Consider the following 7679-nt stretch of genomic DNA (forward strand, 5'->3'; position numbering starts at 1 on the left):
GAGATTTTTTTTCATGACTACATGTAGAATTTTATCAATGCTTACATCATTAAGATAATCATGATTTTTCCTCATTTCTTCTGTTAATGTGGTGAATTGCACTGATTAATTTTTGTATGTTGAAACAGTCATATTCCTGAAATAAACTCAACTTGGTTGTGATGTATCCTTTTATATTTTGCTGGATTCAATTTGTTTGTTTAATGAAAACCTTAACTTCTCGGTAGGATATATTAATTTGCAGTATTCCAATGTTTTTGTTGCAACAACTAGAAAATAACATGGATAAATTGCCGATTTATATTTGTAAAGATATCAGAGAGTCGTGGAACAAAGAGGAATGGGTGAACTAAAATTCCAGAACAGTAAGAACCCATCCTAGGTGAGCTAATGATTGTTGTCTTCCCTGGTGGGCTTGACTTAAACAGGGAGACTGTACTAGAAGAAAAAGAAGCCAGCAGAATTTTTGACAATCACACAGAGCTGGTGTGACCTATTAGAAACTGGAAGAGCCCAAATGCAAGGCTGGTTTTCCCCATGAGACATTTCCTGAAGGTGATGTGAGGCTGGGTGCTGGCCAGAAAGGCAGATTGTGATCTTCCATTGTCTTGCGGTGCTTGGGGGAAAAAATCCTACTAGGGAAAGGAGGCCTTCACAAATTCACAACTAGTCTCTCCCTTATGTATACGTACATGGGTGTATAAGCTTGCTAGGGCTGCCATAACAGAGTACCACAGACTGGGTGGCCTAGAAAAGTTTATTTTCTCACAATTCCTGAAGCTATATGTCCAAGATCAAAGTGTCAGCAGGGTTGGATTTTTCTGAGGCCTATTTCCTTGGCTTTTGGGTTATGGTGGTCTCCCTGTGTCTTCACATGGTCTTCCTTCTATATATGTGTCTGTGTCTTAATTCCTCTTCTTATAAGGACATCCATCATATTGGATTAGGGGCCCCCCTAATGAACTCATTTTAACTGAATTACCTCTTTAAAGACCCTATCTCCAAATACAGTTACATGCTGATTACTGGGGGTTAGGACTTCAACATGTGAATTTGGAGGTGAGAGGGGATGGGGGACACAATTTAGCCCATAACAATGGGGTTGTATGCAAAGAGCTAAGCTCAAACCTCTGAAGGACAGAACTACAGGGCTGAAGAATCAGAGACTTTATAAACTCTCAATTAAAAGCCCTGACCCAACTCAATCACTGATTGGATTGAGGTGATCTGTCCTTCAATCTATCTGTCTAACTGAGGAAAGGGGGACCCTTCACTAATGGAAGATATCAGCTGGAGCCTTCTTCTTTTACACACAATGTCTGTCATATAATAAAAGATTATTAGACCTGTAAAGAAGAAAAAGGTGACCAATGACAAAGACAAAATACTAATAATAGAAGCAAACCCTTCCTTTCATTGAAAAGGCTTTAAATTACAGATTCAATTTAATTAAGAGTTACTGGATTATCTGGTATTCTCTTTCTTCTTGTGTCAATTTTGGAGAATTGGGTCTTGCTAGAAATCTTTTTCATCTAATTTTTCAAAATTATAAAGTTTGTTTATAATATCCTTTTGTGATCTTTTAATATCTAAAGGATTTGTAATAATGGTAAGCACATGTAAAATGCCAGAAAGTTCAGTTCACAGCTGATCCAGGCTGTGGTAAGGTAAGATATTTTCTCTTTTTTCCTGATCAGTCTCATAAGAAGTTTATTATGTTCGTTAGCTTTTTTCAAAGAACTATCTTTTAGCTGTGTTGATTTTCTTCATCGTATGTATGTTTTTATTGCATGAATTTCTACTTTTATCTTTATTTTTTCCTTTCTTCCACTTTCTTTGGGTTTTATTTCTGCTATTTTTCTTTCTTTTTACCCCCCAGGTGCTCAAACTTTTAATTCTTACAAAATATTATAGAAATGAACCCAAACTAAACAGATATGTAAGTATGTACAAAATTTTACTTCTGAAAAAAAAATCTATAAAAGTAGACAGTTAAAAAAACCAAAAAGATTTAAAACCAGTACTATGAAATTGATTTTCTCAAAGTAAAGTAAAAATAATTTTAAATTGCTGATTGTAGTTGGTTTTCTAGGCTTATTTACATAATTTATTGTGGTCAGATGTATAAAGGAGCTTTTTTTTTTTTTAGAATATCTTTGGTTTCATTTTATTTCATCAAATAATCCTGAATTTTTTTCCCTTTGCAAATCTTTCAACATGAGGACATGGCATTTAAGTTACAAATCAACTTTGGTCTTCTTGCTATTGAGTCACAGGTTAAAAAGGCAATGTGATTTGTCCTCTTTCAGGATCAGACATTCAAAGAATTCTAATCAGTTCACTTGACAGAAGTGAGCTCGTGCTTTGAGGGCTAAGCAAGATAAATTGACTGAAACATTGGGAGTCTGCTGTCTTGAGTCTCATGTTCATTGCACTTCTTTGGTTAACCATATCATGTAGACATCAAACTCATCCAGGCATCTGAAAGGAGATTCAGCAGTGGACCACAGGGAAAGAATGAAGCAAGCCATGGAAAAAACAAAACACCACCACCAACAACAACATTCGCCTCTGGAGAAGGCCCTCATGTTGTTGAAAGGAGCTTTGTTTCCCTCTCCAGGCTGAACTGATATAGTAACAGGTTCATTCTTGTGGTCAAAATTCATTTTTCCACAAATAGGCTGGCTGAGATAATAAGTTGTCAAAGTACAATTTGCATTGTAAAGTCAAAGACCTTCTAAACTGTTGATATGTTTCGTATCTATGGGTTCTATTTCTTCCAGTAATTTAATAAACCTTTCAAAAGTCCTTACTTTATTATCCAGATCCAGATACCTTTCTCTTGCTTCTTAGTACTGCCTCATTATTTCCTCTTGATCTCCATGACTAGCATGTTCTGCCTATATCTTTTGTCTTAATCTATTAATTTCTTTGTCTAGAATTGATGCAGATTTTTTTTTTTAGTTTATAAATGTTTATTAAACCTCAGTAATTTTTACAAAGCAAATATTAATAGCAAGAGGCAAAATTTTTGCAAAATATGTACAGAAGTAAAAAGCCTGGATGACTAGCAACTCATTTTATCAAATCAAACCATTCTTTCCACTTTCAGACCTCCTGTAGAAATAATTGATTGCCAATCCTGAACTAAAGCACTGACAGAAAAAAAATTTACAACAGTATCAGATAATGTGCTCAGTTCTGGGAAAGTTATAAAAAGATATATGTATAAAAAATCCTAAGCCACAAATACTTTCATACAGAGCTAATACAAATCATGTTTTGTTAGGTACAGTATCTATGAGGTTGTGACAAAATAGACTTTCTGATAAGGCTTCCGTGGTAAATGAGCTCCACCTTTAGACTAGTAGAGAAAAGCCATTTAAACATTTTACAATTCTGCTTTCAAGTAAGAGGTAAAGAAAGGGTAAATGGTATCGTCTGTTGCACTGTTTTTTTCTTCTATCTGCTCTGGGCAGATTTATCTTCCTTTTTTGTGACATTTTCTCTTCTAGTTCTTTTTCTTTCATATCTAGCTCTTGTTTCTTTTTAGTTAAAGTATCCAAGTGTTCTTTCTGTTTTTCTTCAAAATGCCATTTCTCTTGTTTTTGGTTATCCACTTCAGAATCAGCAGGGTTTGATTCTTCCTTAAGTGGATCTGCTAGCTGATTAATTTTCAGTTTAATTGCGTCATCTTACTTGTTTTCTGCTTCTATTTTCAGACTTTTAAGATGCTCCATGTTTTCTTTTTGTTGTTCCATATTTTTCTCAACTATTTTCATTTTTATTTTATTTTCTTGAGCCTCATCTTCCAAAGCTGCAACATCTGCAGACTGGAGTTCTTCTATATTCTCAAGCTCCCACATTTTAGAAATACTTTTTCTTATTTTTATCTTAACTCTTTATAATGTAGTTGGCACCTTCTAAGAAAATTTTCATTGTGTTTAATATCCTTTTCAAGGGTAGACAAATGGGCTGAAGATTTAATATCTGGGCTTACTTATTTTCATCCTCCTTCTCCAAGTCAGTTTGAAATAAATCCACATCTCTGCTTAGAAACTTAGGTCTTATATTCTCAGATAAATAATAATGTCCCACAAAAACCTGATCACCATCAGCAGTAAAAGCTAGAGTTCTTGGCTAGCTTTGGGACTGCATTACTGCAAAAGCTACACAATTATTTTTGACTAGTAGCACTGTCTCTATGCCTCTCATGTCAATTAGGCTATTTGCAACAACTGCATTTTCTATTTCTAAATCTGTCAGAACTGTTGGAAACTGGATGATAAGCAGCTCTGTGTCTAACATCATACGTCTTATTCCAAAACTCAGAAAATATTATCTGTGGCTTGGTGAATAAAACCTTTTCATCAGTGCGTGAAGCATTCTTTCATCAGCATGATTATGGCAACAGTAGGCTTGCAGAAGTCCTTTTAAGCAAGATTCAATAGCCAGAGCAAGCTCAGGGTCCCAAAGATGAATGCAAGCTCCTGAAGAGCCTATGGGTTTATAGGTAAAATGTCCACATCTATAAGCATCATCTCTGGCTTCAAGAAGAGTTGGAACATGAGGGCCAAATCCTTTTAGTCGATCGGTATTACTTTCAGTTCTTTCAGTTGCTGCTGATTATAGTTCAGCATATACTTCACATCTAATTCTTCTCTCTTAATTCTGGTATGTTCCTCTTTGTTCTTTTCTATGGCTAAAACTGTTCAATCTCTTGATTGAACTTTCTTGATCCTGTAAGGCCTTTATACTCTCTCCTTTTATATATATAATTTTTATTTGATTATAGTTGATTTAAAATGTTGTGTTTCTGCTGTACAGCAAAGTGAATCAGTTATACATATACATATATCCACTCTTTTTTAGATTCTTTTCCCATATAGGTCATTACAGAGTATTGAGAAGTGTTCCCTGTGCTATATAGTAGGTCCTTATTAGTTATCTATTTTGTATATCAATCCCAATCTCCCAATTTATCCCTCCCCCTCTTCCCCCCAGTAACCATAAGTTTGTTTTCTACATCTGTGACTATTTCTGTTTTGCAAATAAGTTCACTTGTACCATTTGTTTAGATTCCACATATAAGCGATAGCATATGATATTTGTCTTTGTCTGACTTGCTACACTCAGTATGACAATCTCTAGGTTACACACTCTTTTAACTAAGATAATTTTTTTGCCTTTTCAGCTGCTCAAGTTCCAAAGATTGATTAGTACTATTTTTTTTTTTTTTTTAGTTCTTCAATTCTTCTGCAAAGCTACTCATCATCTTTCTTTAATGTTCAATATGCATTTAGGGAATGGTTATATAAAACTTCAGCTACATTATAGGCCCTTTTCTTAGGAGTAACATCTCCTTTCAATACCATACGTTTTGGTGTTCATGCATTTGTCTCTTGACTAATCTTTTCTATTTTATCTTGAATATCCTTGTATTTTTTCTGCTTCATTAAGTCTGACCTGCTGTTCTTCCATTTTCCTGTCAAGTCTAGCAGCACGATCTTCTCCAATTTTTATATTATCTCTGATAGCATTCAGTTGTTTATCAGTTTAATTGACCACTGCCCAAGGCATTTCACATTTCAAATATGTTAAATTAGCCTTCATTGTACTTAAACTAGCAATAATTTGTAAACGTCTTCTTTCTCTAAACACTGGCACTTTAGTTCAGTAAATTACTCTTCCTTGATTTATCTACTCCTTTGTTCTTTGTTTCCATAATGTATAAGTAATCTTCCTTCATCTGTTCAAGTGGGGTTGCTTTCATGAAGAATTTGTATTTGTCTCCCTCAGTTTTAGACAGCTATAACTGGTTGCTCATCTCTTGTGTTAAAACAGAAACTGGATTATCCACCTGCATGTTAAAATGATCAAGAACTGAAATTAGCTCTTCTTTCCTAGTAGAAGCCACGTTTCCGTTTCACTTTTTAGTTTATAAGATCAACTTCCGTCCATGCTGATGAGACGTCGCACAGCTGTAGAGTGACCATACACATTTGTTTTATAGCATCACCTCCACTGTTCCTTAATGTTATTGAGATAGTTGCTGAGTTCCATTGTTGCCAGCAACAAAGTTGATATTAGATCCAAATTTAAAGGGTGTAAGCATGGAATGACACATGAAGTTTCTTAGCTGAATACTCTCAATTATCCCAATTTCTCCTGCAAAGTAGAAGTATCATTAGTGAAAGAAACTGTACATTCATCTTCCTCACTTTATCAAAATCCTCCAGCTCTTGTCTCAGTCTTTTGGCATTTTTAGGAGAGAAGTTTTCTTTCTCTCTTTTGGCCATCAGGTCTCAAACAAGACGAAGTCTCCTCAAGTAACCGATCAGCGAGACTGTCACGGTGCAACCCTACGCTAAGGCTACCCTGGGCGCGTCCTGGCCTCGCCTGGCCGCCATTGGCCCACTGGAACCGCGTGCCTGCCACCAGGTGCTTTGCACCTGGCTCTGCTGTTTTTCTAATTTCATGAGACGGATTTTTAGATCATAAGTTTTTCTGTCTTCCTTCTTTCCTAATACGTGCATTTTATATGCTGTAAATTTCCCTCTCAGCATGGCTTTTACTGCATCTCCCAACTTGTGACAGGTTGTACTTTCAAGTGTTAATCCGCTTAAAATATTTTCTAATATCCTTAATGATTTCTTGTTTGAACAATGGACTATGTAGAAATGTATTTCTTAATTTACAATTGTGTGAATTTTCTACTTAAAATTTTATTTATTTCTAGCTTAATTCCACTGTGGTCAGAGAATATGCTCAGTATCATTTCAGTTCTTTGAAATTTGTTGAGACTTGCTTTGTGGTCCAGCATTTGGTCAGTTTTGCTTAATTTTCCATGTATGCTTGAAAAGTTCTACTTTCCCCTGGAATTTGCCTGTTCATTCCTGGCACTCTCTTGTGGCTTGTTTATCTTAGTAGTGGTTTCCTTTACTTCCTTTTTTGAAAAATTAAACTGTGAAGTATAACATGCATCGTGGAAAAAAACATAATTCAAAAAATAACCACAAAACAACAAAACCCATCCTCCAGGTCAAGATATAGAATATTATTAGCACTCAAGAAACCACATGTGTGTGCCTTTCTGATCACAATTGTATCTCTCCCCAGGATGTAACCATTATCCTGATTAATTTCCTTGCTTTTCTTTATAAATGTACTACCTCTGTGTGCATTTCGAAACAAAAGGGCTTACTTTTGCCTCTTGTTGAACTTTAAGTATATAATCACATTGTATATACTCTTCTGTGTTCTGCTTTTTTACTCAACATTAGGTATATAAGATTCATTTATGTATCTCCAGCTTGTTCCTTTTGTTGCATTTCAGTTGATTTTTATTACTGTATAACATTCAGGTGTGTCAAAATTTACTTACCTGTTCTACTGTTGATGGGCTTTGGGGTGATTTCCAGTTTAGGCCAATTAATAACAATACTACTGTGAACATTCTTGTACATACATCCAGATGCACATCTGCATGTATTTCTCTGAGGCATAGATCTTGGATTTAAATTGTTGGGTCGGGGGTACATATATGTTCAACTTTATTGGATGCCACATGATATTTTCAGGAAGAGTATACCAGTTTACAATCTCACCAGCATTGTTTGGATGTTCCTGTTGTTCCATTTTTCTCTCCAACACTTAATTTTGTCAGACTTTTAACTTTT

The 7679-nt window shown here is 35.2% G+C and overlaps 1 pseudogene; it reads right to left on the bottom strand.

Annotated features, from left to right (window-relative positions):
* Nucleotides 1–2244: 2244 nt before the first annotated feature.
* Nucleotides 2245–6299, bottom strand: LOC132368780 (structural maintenance of chromosomes protein 6-like; annotated as a pseudogene).
* Nucleotides 6300–7679: the final 1380 nt, after the last annotated feature.

This window comes from Balaenoptera ricei, chromosome 7, assembly GCF_028023285.1.
Source record: "Balaenoptera ricei isolate mBalRic1 chromosome 7, mBalRic1.hap2, whole genome shotgun sequence".
Classification (NCBI taxonomy): Eukaryota; Metazoa; Chordata; class Mammalia; order Artiodactyla; family Balaenopteridae; genus Balaenoptera; species Balaenoptera ricei.